Raw genomic sequence first — 13366 nt, 5'->3', positions numbered from 1 at the left:
AGAGGCCCCAGCACTTCACTGCAAGCGATAAAGGACGTCATGCTTTGGGGTACCTTGTCATTAGGGTGGGAAATGATAGTGGGTACTGTACAAAGAATTTCATGCAACTACCTTTGCCTCTGAGACAAGCAGAAGCTGCTAGATGGAACATATTTTGTTTCTAATCTGCTCTGCGTATATTGCAATATAGACGTACTTGAGGCTTACAGTTCAGTTTTCTTCAGGATATTGGAACATCTGTTTAAAAAATGCATTAGAAGGGGGAAATATTTGTTCCAATGTCAATACTGAATATATGCACAAAATTTAATTATCTTGAAGATTAAGACACTAGGGAGAGGTTTAAACACCCCTGTTTGGATTCACTTGCTAATCTGTTGTCAAATGCACTGAGGAAAACTAGAATAAGATAAAGTGAGAACTTGACCAATTGCCTGTGCTTGTAGCAGAATGGCAGATCCCTGTGCTTCAAGAGATAGATGTCTGTCTTTGAGGCCTTTTTTGAAATCATACAATAGGGTATTGTTTCATGCTGATGGGGTGCAGAAGTGGGTGGAGATTATACATAAGGAGGCTACATCAATAACCATCCAGCTCATTGCGTGTTTTTCCTTGTTGGTGGTGGTGTTCCTAGTCAAACTAAGCCATGGGTTGTAGGCATCACTGTGTAGAACACCAATATTAAGCTAAAGCATCAAAATATTGTGGAGGAAATCCAGACACCACAGGTCTCCTGAAAGGTTCCTAAACCACTGTTGGCTTCTGACTGTTTTCACCAATGAACATTGTTCAAGTCACTGGCCTGCAAAAACTCACAAGCTCTCAGATAGAGGAAGGTCCTCTCCTCTGGGAGGGTTTCCTTTTGACATTGTTCTTCTGTGTAGAAAAGCCCTCCTACAAAGAACAGCAGTCAATAGAAGAACTTGATTTTGAGATGCCTGTGGACCATAATCCAGCCCTAGCTGTTATTTCTGGAGGGTTTGTTTCCATTTTCTCTACCCCTGGTTTCTCCAGAGAGGACTGACCATTAATGCCCCATTCTTCCTTTATGCTCCTCCCATGATGGTTTGTGTGTTTCAATCCACTCTGTGGGTGGGAATGGCAATGTTTTGGAAATGCAGGATGTAATTAGAAGCAGCTGATGACGACAAGACTCTGGATTTGTTTTCTTAATTGGTTAAGTCCCTGACTTTGAAGATGGGTGGTTTCTTATGTCTGTTTCTGTCCTGAGTCATTTTCATGTTACAGCTCATTCCAGGGTATGTCTTCACCAGACAAAGTAGTGTCAACGTTGAAAACAGCACACTGCTATTCATGATGAGGACCAAGAGTGGGCTCTCACAGGCACCTACCCTTTATCTCTGCAGTTAGCATAGAGGGGGAGCAACGGTAACATCTGGGTCCCAGAAGATGTGTCATATATATCTACCTGTTTCTTCCTTCTTCTATTATCAAAGGCTGATGAAGCCATGTGCTTTTTTGTTCTCATAAAAATGCCCTACAAGGGTGCAGTGTAGGTGGGAGGACAAAATACGGGAGAACACAATGTGAATCTTGGTGCTTCTGCTCAGCCGGTAAGAGTGCGTTAGCCTATGCTGAAAGAGCGTGGAAGGTTTCCACAGGCCTAGAGCTGCTAGAGAGGGACAGTGAGCAATGGCACAGGCCTGCACTGGAGCTGGTGAGTCATTTTCTCTCTGTCACCTTTCAGGGAAGGACACTACAAATTGAACGAGAACGGTGCAGCTACCCAGCAATACCCTTGTTGTGTGTTAAGGGAGGTGAGGGAGTGTTAGGAAAGGGTTCCCAGTCTGTATAGTGCTAGATGTCTGATATCTGCACTTCATGCCTGGTGAGGCTGGACAGACCAATTCCTGTGTGCCAAGTCAAGTGCAAGGAAGGCCTACAGCTAAAAACCAGAAAAGGTGTTAGCAGCAACAGCAGGTGTGCTCCATTGAATTCCTGCTCATGAAACTTCCCTCCAGATGATCTGGGTTTTCTGGTGAATGGAGCTCAATTGAATTGACTATCCATTACAACCACTTATACCATTAATATTTGCTCAAGTAATAAAGGAAAACTTAACAGTAAAATTCCCTCTCCTTCTTTTAACAGAGATAATTTGCTTTTCTGGGAAACTGTAGTGATCTGTATTGGAAAAAAACCCACAAGAGCAAATTGTGCAAGACATCCCAAAAGAACGCCAATCCAAGCTTTCTGACACACCATGTGCTCAGTGACTGCAACATATTTTACAAAAAAAACTATTAGAAAAATGCTCAGACAGAGTCTGTTTAAAAATAACATTTTCCCACTATTTTTCTTCGTGTGCCTTACTTTTTGAGAGTGAAATATTTTTTCCCCTCAGACTAACTACCTCTGTCTGGCAGGGAATAATAATTTAAGGCCAGTAAAAATTAAAGCTCAAAATATCTATCACAATTTTGTACATATATATTAAGATTATGGTTTCAAGGTCACTCAATTTGTCACCTGGAAAAGTGTCTTCCATTCTTAAAGGCATTACTGGTTTGTGAGAGGTTATATCTAATTAAAATAGACTCGTAATTCATTTAAAGAATCTCCATTGTATTTTGGGAATTTCTAGGGGGAAAATGAGCTGTGAAGTAAAGAATTTGCATCTTTCACTGGCTTCTGATCTCAGCTCTGAGTAAGATCTCAGAATTCACCCTAGTGCCACTTTGCAGCTTGTGCATTTTGAGTACTGCCTGACTTCTATGGCAGTTCAAGACACTGAAATGGAAAAAAGCAAATCTTGGCAGGTGATTATTCTGCTCTGTATGTGTATCAAATAGCAGTGATGTGAAGCTGTCAACACTGGATTTTAGTATGAATGCTATATAAGTGAATTACTGTAGAAAGAGCAGGTGAGGCAGTTAAAATCAAGTGGCTTAATATGTACTTCATTATTATGCAATATCTGCCTTATCCCTCCATAAACCACAAAGTGTATGCTTAGAAATCAATTAATCTGCACAAATATTTCAGTTTAATTTTTAAATATGCATACCTCAACATGTAAACACATATTTCCCTATAATTAAAAATGTGTGTATGTGCTTACTTATAAATGTACACAACTCATATCTGTAATATGACATAAATTATGAACTTCATAACTGCTAATATGTTTACCTATGCCATCACTATTGCTTCAGCCCAGCTTACTTGCTTTTCTATAAGGCAATGCATAATTTTTAATAAACTTACCCTATTCCACCATTTCTGTTTTAAAAACCCTCAAAAACAGTTTGGGAAGTTCTGTTGAACTGCAGCTCCTTGCAGAAGTGAAAAGCACAGCTCCTGGTTGAAACCAAGTACATGTTGTTGAACTGGGAACTATATTGCAGTAAGTGGTGACCAAAACTTTGCATTCCAGGCTTAGCAAATCTTTTCATTGCCAAGAGGCTGAGGGAAAAACCAAGAGGGAATTGGGGGAAGTAGCTTCAGACTAGAACAAATTACTGGATGACTCCCTTGTCAAAAGGTCACGTTCTTTCTTTAGGCAACTGTGTGTAGCTATGCTGAGGTCAGAAGAAGGAGTATGAGGAAGAGGAAGGCATACCAAGGAAATAATCCTTCCTGTATGACCTCTGGGAGCTGCTGCTTGACCTATGTGGAGCACAGAAGGAAAGAACAGGAAGGGAGCACACACAGCACTATCAAGTGGAGAATTTTCTGACACATTTTCAGCCTCTCATAGAAGTGCTGGTTGGAAGGGACCTCTCAAGCTCATCCAGTCCAGCTGCCTCCTTAAAGCAGGACTGTTACTGATACTATGTTAGGTTGGTTATGGCTTTCTTCAGTCAAGCCTCGAAGTCTGTACAAGATGGAGACCCCATGGTGTGAGCCATGCCATGGACTGTTTTAGCAGCAAAGGTGAGTCAGTTCTGATGCTCTTGAGCTCCCTGGCACTCTTTAGACATGTATACCTAGACACAACCTCAGCATCTAGTTGGGTCCTCAACAGTATTCTTGTGTCTTTTGTGCTTTCCTAACATAGGGTGTTTTTTTTTTGGTTGGTTGTTTTTTGTTTGTTTGTTTGTTTGTTTGTTTTCATAAAAACTTACAGTGTTCCATTAAAACCAAGGTCTGACAGGATGGTTGATGATTCCAATGTGGATCCTTGTTAGTGAAGGTCTCTCCTTTGCTTTATGAGGAACATTAAGTCCTGACCAAAGCAGAGATGTGATTAAACTGGGCCCACCTACCACATGAGTGTGCATGGAAATGGAAGAGAATGATGTCTGGTCTCAAGAAAAGGGAACACAGCAGCTGATTTCTTCCAGGAAGTCCGGTCAAAGGTGTGTCAGTTGGCAAGAAGGTAGGTCATTAACAACAGCAATCTGACTCAGCAGTGTCTTCTCCAAACAAATCATCTGTATTCCCTTTACAATCAAAAGATATGTGTATCTCCAGGGGGTGGTTCATCATCCCCTAAGGCGTGTCTAATGGAAACAAAATTAATTGCCCTCTGATAGTGCCTATTTCTCTCCATCATCTGCAGAAAGTTCTTTTAAATTCCATGATTAAACTAAGTACTTAATTTTTACAGTACTAGCATTAAAGTGAAACTGATCTCTCCCAGTAGAGCTGGATATATACCAAAGAAAATATTTGCAAACAAAGATTCGCAAACTTGCTTTGGCTTTCAGAACACCTTTTATCTGGTTTCCATAAACAGTATTTCAAGTAATATTTTGTATGGGAACATTTTACAAGCAAATGAGTTATTGTGGTGCAAATGCTTGTGTGATACCTGCCAAACTGCAGGTGAAAGATTGGCAGTTGAAGTCTGCAAGTCCTGGTGCTGGCTCTAAGAAATTGGTTTCACTTCTACCCCCTGAGGAACTCTGGAATTCTTACCATCCAGGTCAGGGAGAGGGAAACCATTGTAAGTCTCTGAAGGCCAGTCACTCTCTGCAACTTGCCATTATGAATTCTTAAGTCCCTACCCCCAGAGAGCAGGCTGACATTTGTTTATGGAAAATATTTGCTGGGACATTACAGATAACATGCTATTTTATAAAAATCTATGCCCTTTTTGTGATTACAAGTCAAGCAGAAGAACAGACTATCTTAGTTAGATAGTATGCAAGTGGCTCACCTCACTCTTGTTCCTGATAACCTTGATACTGTATGAATTCCAGTTACTGGAAAAAAATGACTATTTCCTTGACTTCTAAGCCATCTGTCCTTAATCGTCCAGCTAATATTTTTATTAACACTTTTTATTTTATTCTATTCAATTTTATTGCATTTCAAAACTAGTGAGTCTAAATCTATGTCAAAGAAATTGTTCTCTGCAAAATGGATTATTACATTTTAAAAATTTATTATCTCCACCATTCAAACCCAACCAGGAATTTAAAAACTGCTCTATGTTTAGGATTAATTAGTAACATTTTACGATTTCTGAATGGATGTCATTGCCAAGATAGCCTAGAACATATGACTGTTGCCAGTACTTCTACCACCACCATTGCTTATATACTTCACTGGAACTAGCTCACATGAATATCTGTCTTGGTTTTCATTATGTTCTTATTTCATTGATAGAAATAGCTCATGCACAGAGAGCTCAGCTTTTCATGGCTAGGCTTCGCGAACGAAGATTTGGGAGGAGCTCTACCCACATTTGCTACAAGCAAGCTGGTGGCTAAAAAGGCCAGCTTGTAAATGACGTTCAAATCACTACTATTAGAATCAGTTTGGAAAAGAGATTTAATTTCCCCTGTGAAATAAACCAAACCAAACCAGGAAGAAGATGTAGTCTTTGGACTTCTGAAAAATGTTTAACTGCCGTTGAAAATCCAAACCCCAAATACTAGCATATTCTTGCTCTGAGTTGTTGAAACTTTTTTCTCCTTCCTTTTTGCAATCAATATCGCTCTTTTGGGAGGGAATTATGCACCTTTTCCAGCTAAAATCTCATAGGCTTTGAGGAATATCTTCACAGGTATGTTTTCTTGGACTTGTCAAGTTTTATTCCAGTAGAAAAAAAAAACGTAAAAGAAATCCTTAGTGTGGGTACTTAAAAAAATATATTACTATTTTATGAGGTGCTGATCTTGCTTCACATTTTTCTTAACTGTCCATACTGACAGCTGTTTTCTAGCAAACTGAAACTGTTCTTCAGCCTCATATTTATTCCATATTCTTCTTTTTCCTTTTCTTTGTCCCTTCTGGTTAATTTGCCTCTTGGCTATTTCAGATGACCTGTGTATTCCCTTTCATTCAAAAGAAGTAAGTTCTCAAAATCAGATGAAAAATCTCAGGTTTATCAGTCTTCTAGTAAGCAGTTTTATAGCACACGGACCTCCTGGATCTCATCAGCTTCAGTGTCACCTTCCAACCAACTCAGCCATGATGTACTCTCTCCCATGAACTCCAACGGTGAGGAGATTCATGCCCTAACATATTCCAGCAGCCCAGCAGTCCTTGACTTCTGAGCTGAAGCTTTTTTGGCACCCTTCCCCTCTGTCCTAATCCCTGCCCTGTCCTCCTTCTCCTTTTCAGTCCTGCTTCTTCTCTCAAGGGCTTTGTCTCCATAGTGTGCACCAAAGCCTTGCTCTACGGATCCATGTGCTCTGTGTTAGAACTGCTGTAGCAGCAGTTCTGAAATCATGGTACGAGAAAGCTACTGGCTGAGCATTTCCCATGAATTAAGAAAAGCCCTAATCATGTCTGAGAACTGTTGACAGAGAGCATCGTAGTCTTCCAACAACTAATCTGCACTTGAGGCAGGTAAGAAGACATAAGTCTCATGCTTTTAGTTTTTGCCAACTTTTTCCTTCTGCTTAGTATGCTTCGGAAAAAAACCCCGAAACCATTACAAAAACCAAAACACCAAAAGTGAGATTCAGAACAGCAGCTTCACAATATTGAAGGTCTTAGTGGCAATCCCTGTTTAGACAATTCCCTTCACAGCCACTCCTTCCTTCCCCAAAGTTTGCCTTCCCTTACGCCATTTTCATCTCTAAAAGCCAAAAGCAGGGAAAAAGAAAAGAAGGCAGTTTAACCTGGATTATGTAATTTATCCGGGGCATCACACTGTTTTACAAACAGTTGTGTTGGCACAACCAAGAGGTCTGTGACCTGCAAGGCAAAGGCAGGGGAAAGGAGAGAATTTCTTAAGCTGATTCTTCTGCCAAAACCAAATTATTGTGAAACTGCACCATCACATTCCATAAACACTTTCTCCCAAACCTTATTAGACATTAACAAGTGGTGAAAATCAGTGGAGGATGCTCCTCCAGACCGGGCTGGATAATTTTGCAGGCCTGATGGTAGCTGCAAAGGCTTGTGAGAAGTACCCACTAGCCTAAGCCATATGTAGTCTTTCGGTGCTGTACTATGACAACACGGATTCTTGTCCTTTCAGAGCAAAGTCATGACTCACACAAACCAGTTCAACTCCTACAAAACTGAAAAGTGTGAATTATATTCTTAAATACACACATGACCACCCAAGTGAGGTAATCCAACCGGTTGGAACTGTGCAAATGAGGCTAACATCTGACCACAAGGCCAAAAGGACTGCCAGCATATCCAATTAGTAGGACAAAAGTAACTGCCCTCCTGAATCACTAATTATTTTCAGTGCACACAGTGTGATGAAAACCCTTCCAAAAATCAGATCCGTCTTACAGCAGTTTGACTTACAGGCAGTGCAGAATGGAACGTTACTAAGTGCATTGCAATTAATTATGCTTTCAAATGCACCAGCTAAATTTGGCTGTGCAATTAGACAACTAATAACTGAAGGGAAAGGTTATATTTTGGAATTATACATTAGAATAGATGAATATGCCTTTTGCCTTAGCCCCTTGTTCCTATGTCAGGGAAGGTATCTTGTTATGAAGCCCTGTCTGTTGCAGATAAAATGCTTGTGTAAATATAGTTTCCACGTCCATTTCAGTGCACAAGTGCCATTTTAATGCACTCAGCATAAATAAGCTCTTCCTTTAATTTATTTGCATATCTGCCTCAAATATCAAAGAGAATGACATTTCAGCAAGACAATGACCAAATAGTAACATCAAAGAACCTGACTCGGCAGCCTCCACTCTTTTCAGAGAATATTGACTCAAGCAGGGGATGTCACTGATTTCAGTCCAGGTGTGCCAAAGTGATCCCTGCATGCTGAGAAAGTGGGTGAAGGTGACTGACACATTCACAAAAAAATTGTCTTTTCTTTTTTTCAGTCTTCAAATTACCCTTCCATTTATTCTACAATTCCTGAACATAACCAATATTAAAAAATGTCCCACAGATGTTCAACAAATGACTTTGAAAACATAATTTGAGATGATTGATTTAGCTCACACGGCTTAAAGCACTCAGAGTAGGTGGATATCCTTGGGTAAAGGAGAAGCTGCAGTGATGGGAAATTATGTCCCTCTCACTAGACTTTTTGTTGGTGGATTCCCATAAGAACCATTCCTTTTCTTACCTCTTTTTAATATTCAGAATGTGAGTGGCTTTGTTAACTTTAACCCAAGTGCTAGCAGCAGGGGATTAACACAAGTACATTTACTGTCACTCTGGTAACATTGTGTCTTGGAAGGGCTCAGCCACAAGTCTGCTGAAGATGGGTTTGAGCAAGAGTATCATTGAGCAGATGGACTATATTTCATAGCCTTAGCGAAGGTTCATCTGGATGAAAGGGTATATTGGAGACTGATTACATCTGTCTGTAGCTAAAGAGTACTCTTGAATTCCTCCATACACAAAGCAGCGTCAGTGAATAACTCTTGTAACACTGGAACAAGTTGCCCAGAGAGGTGGAAGATGCTCCATTCTTGGAAACATTCCAGGTCAGACTGTCAGCAACCGGATCTAGCTGAAGACGTCCCAGCTCAATGCAGGGGGAGTTGGACTAGATGGCCTTTAAAGGTTGTTTTCTATTCAAACTATACTATGATTCTATGAAAAAGACTCCCCATAAGCTTAAAGTGGTGCACAACCCACATCCTACCCTTAATAATAAACTTACTTCAGCCATTCATGCTTTCACCGCATCTAAAGATGGATCATGTGAGGAGAGAGGACTGAATCCCAGCAGAAATCAGTGTGAATAAAGTGCCTAAACTTGCCCTTTCCAGATGTTCTTGAAGGTTGTTTGAATTGCTGAAGTTCCCGAGGGGGTCAACCTTGTCACAGATTTCACTCTGCTGGAATAATATAATTCCTGGTCATTGAAACAACCTTTAGCCTGTTATCTAAATGTCTGAAACAAACTCCTCCAGAGGTTAAGGCAAGTCATGAATCCCACCTCCTTCTGCTCCAAGTGTTCAGTTCTTTGCTAGGTCATTTCTTTGGCCACCCCTATAACAAATGCACAGCAGTGTACCTATTAAAAAATTAAACAGCTTGCAAAAATGCCAGTGCAACAACAACCAAACAAGAAAAACACAGAAACCTCCAAGCCCAACAAACAAAAATTCACAGGTTAACAATGTGAGACACTCCACATATTTCACCTGCAGAGGGGATGAAAGAAAAAGCGTGAGGAATTATGGATGTGCAAGAGAAGAACCAATAAAAATGGAAAAGGTACTGAAGATAGGAAGAGGCTTGACGTCTTTCCAAAATAAGTGAACTGACCTGGAATGCATTTGAATTTGCATAAGTAGTTGCAGGGAATGTTTTTCTCTACTTCCAGGACTATGGTCTATCTGAAGATCTTATACTTACAGCAGGTCTGGGGGGGTTTTTGATGTTGTTGGAGGTTTTTTTTTGGTTTGTTTGTTTATTTTGTTGGGAGTTTTTTTGTGGGTTTTTTTTGGGGGGTGGAGTGGGGGGGTGCACCAACAGATTTTTTTTTTTTAAATATTTCTTCTTTATTCTAAAGCTTAAAATAGGCCTATCTGATTCTATATCTGTGGAATACACTTCCAAGATGAAAGACCTGGAAATGCATGAAAAAAACCTTTTGGGTGCAATGGTAGAATTTACCATTCTCTACCCAAGTGCAAAGAAATCTGAATGTTTCTAATACTGTGATGAGCCGAAAGCTCTGGCTGCTTAACTGCTACTGAGCACTTCACTTTAAAAATTGATAAATTTGGACCATTTCCTAGATGTCACATTGTCACTTCTGAATGACACATTGGAAGAGGAAGTCAAATGAGGAAGTGAGTTCAGGAGTGGTGAGTGTGTAGTGGGTCCCTCTTGCTTGTAGGAACCAGCCAGGAATCTAGCAGCTGGCTGGGGGTAGATGTGTGTGAGGTGTAGTCAGCCTGTTGATTTTAGGTGCCTAACTTAGATGCCTACTTCTTTCCATTGTCTATATAAGGAATACAGACTGGCAGACATGGAGCGTGGGGAGCTTGAATTGCCCATCACTGTCTTACTAGTTGTCATGGCAACACAGGCAGGCACTTAGAGGAGGTGGTCTGAAAGTGGTCCCGGCTGACTTGCAAATACATGCCACAGCTTGTGTGCAAGTGAGACAGCTATACTGTGTGTACCCTGGCTCAGAGTTCACACTCTAGCACGCTGATGACTGGAAGGAGCCATGGCTTGAAGCTGCTCTTTACGAGCCTCCAACAACAAATCTTTGTCTTTCTGTCTGGTTTTAGGCAAACTTGAGCATGGAGGACGCACGGTGCTGTGGAAGGAAAATTTTCCATCTGCATGTCTCAGAAGCTGCATCAGTGATGGGAGAGAAATGAAACTGCTTTATTCACGGGTCACACTCCTACGTGGGGAGGTACCCCTGTGAAGACAGTACTGCATCCCATGACTTCCTTCATAAATTACAAGATACGCTTTAAGCTCTTTATGGAATTGATCAGTTAATTAATCAGTTTATCTGCCTCTGCCCTAGATTTAAATTTAAATCTTTGTGGCAATTCCATTCAAATCTCTTAAGCTCTGCTGAAAAAATCAGTAAGCAGAAAGACTGGTAACCTGTAAATTACTTCTCATGCAATAAGGTCCATTTGGGTTATTGAACTTTTTGTGTTATTTGGAGATGCTCTTGCACCTGCAGAGGCTAAATCCATTTTTGATTATTGGAACAATTGTGCAAGTGAAGGAATTGGGTAATCTTGTAGTGATGCAAACTATGTAGTTTTCTATGAAGGCATTAGCAAAGAGTTGCAGGCATTCAGAATTAATTCCAATAATGAGATGGGATTTAAAATCTAAATACTTGGTTTTCTAGCTGCATTGCAAATTTATCCCCAGAATCCACTCTGTGTTACTCATCACCTTTTGCACTCTTTAACAATGATAATGGATTTTTTAATACACGCAGGAAGAAAAGCAACAGAATTGGATTTCAAGTACTGCTAGCAATGTGTTTGAGCTCAGCTTGGATCCTAACATATGGAAGTTGCTGAAATAAAAGAGTTTTGTTTTGTGCAACTGTACATTCAAGGACAGCTCTGAAATTCAGAACAGTGGCTCAGGTCAAGGCAGGATTGCTGTGGTAGGTCCTGAGCTCTGGTCCGTGCTTGTAGGTGTTGAGGAGCTTACATGTTTCTAGAGGATGCTGTAGACTTTGCCTTGGACCTGACTGTCTGGTGTTTATTTAAGCCTGTACTAGAACTACATTCATCTGAACCAAAAATCTAGTCTGTAGTTACAAAGTCTGAAATGCAATGGATCGGTCTTTCAGAATAGTTTTTCGGCTATTAATTTCAGATCATCACTTCCAAAGCTCTACAACACCATGCATGAATCAGGTGGAGATATTACCGTAGAATGAGATGTAGTTTGATGTCTCTCAATTCAGGAAACAGGGAATAAAATTCTTCAGGCTAGTACATGTAGAACTTTATAAGCTTCTGAAAGATTTTTGTCTCTTTCTTGTATGTAGATACCGGGCTTGATGTTAGCAATTTGGCTCATTAATAACTGATTTACATCTCCTAGATAGAAAATTGCTATCTGCCACAAATTTGTAAAAGAGTTTCATATTGTGAAATTCTCTAGCACAGTGAATTCTTTGTGATTTTAATGCAAGGAATTTGTGATTAAAATTTTAATATAATCATTGCAGTCTCCTGGGATGCTTAAATACAAGAAAATGTTATTTCCTGCATCTTAGAGTTCATTGTGGTGGATGCATTTAAATGCCATCAATGGATCGCTATCTGCTTTGAAAACTGAACAAAACAGAAAGTCCCTCAAAGCAAGTAAAGATACTGAAGGATTCATGGTCTCTGCTGAAGCATGAAGACTAACCTACTACACAGTATTGTCTCAGTTTAGCTCTGCGAGGCCAACTGTCAGACCAGCCTTTGCACTTCACTGCAGAAGCTGACTGTGATCACTATCGAGTCCCTTCTCCTGTGTAACAGCTGTAACCAGCTCAAACCTTTTCATGAAACTGGTCTTGTAGGAAATGTATTGCTTTTTCTTTCTCTTTTCCCAAATAAAAACTACCTGTCATATTTCAGATTAAAATACCTCTCCCTGGAGTTTGAAGTCCCTCTTTTCCACTCTTTTCCTCTCTCCTGTCTGCATTGGCAAATGTCAACAGGCAAAGGGGAGGTTTAACTACGAAGGTGTTTCAGGTTTTGCCTCTTGGTCAAAGCAGTGTGAACCACACTGCAGTCCTCTAACATTTTTGACTAGTTGTCCAAGTAATGACTATTGTAGGACCATGTTGCAGAGTTGTGGAGTCATCCTGAGGAAGGTCAAGAGCAACACTGCTCAGGATAGAAGTAACTAATGTGAATAGGGAAGGGACTGCCTTGCCCTGTTCTCTCATCAGGTGAACTATAGCAGGGTGGTGCACAGGATAAGGCTAAGCTACCCTGATTGGTGATCAGCTAAGGATCAAATACCAAAAGTGTAATTTTCCCAGGCTTATGGACTTTCTCCAGCAAAGACGAACTTCAGAAATACTTTTAGACTTGAAAAATCAATTGGGTGAAGGATGAAATATTTTCATGTGTCTGCTTATGCATGCAAATGTTGTTTTCATCATCAGAGGAGTTTTCTAACAGGGTTGTTAAGTCATCTTAATGAACTAAAATGGAAAAATACTAATCTTCAGCTTGGAATCTGGTGGCATCTACTCTGAAAAATGGTACCAGATTTTATCTATTGGTCATATTTGAAGTATCTGGACATGGTTCTAGTTAACTTCAAATATGCTGAAAAGGAGCCTAGAACTTAATTTTCAAGTTGCATTATCATGGTCATGTCACTTTCCAAAGTATCACTAAATTATTCCTTTTTTTTTCCTTTGCCAAAGAGATAGGAGACTGTTTTGCAGTCTGGAAAAATGCCTTCCTAGAATTAGAGGTCCAGATCTTTAACAAGGGTAAATTGGCAAAACCCCACTGATGGTAATGGAGCAACGCCGATTTTTGTCAGTTCACTATCT

At 40.2% G+C, this 13366-nt stretch overlaps 1 long non-coding RNA gene across 1 annotated transcript; it reads left to right on the top strand.

Moving 5' to 3' along the window:
* The first annotated feature begins 3644 nt into the window (after positions 1-3644).
* Positions 3645-12180, top strand: LOC116782769. The gene is made up of 3 exons (XR_004355346.1): positions 3645-3897; positions 4178-4342; positions 10605-12180. It is a non-coding gene; the product is annotated as an uncharacterized LOC116782769 (long non-coding RNA).
* The last annotated feature ends 1186 nt before the right edge of the window (positions 12181-13366 follow it).

This window comes from Chiroxiphia lanceolata, chromosome 2 (genome assembly GCF_009829145.1).
Source record: "Chiroxiphia lanceolata isolate bChiLan1 chromosome 2, bChiLan1.pri, whole genome shotgun sequence".
NCBI classification, from domain to species: Eukaryota; Metazoa; Chordata; class Aves; order Passeriformes; family Pipridae; genus Chiroxiphia; species Chiroxiphia lanceolata.
The sequence above is the reverse complement of the archived record's forward strand: the minus strand, read 5'-3'. Positions and strand labels throughout refer to the sequence as shown.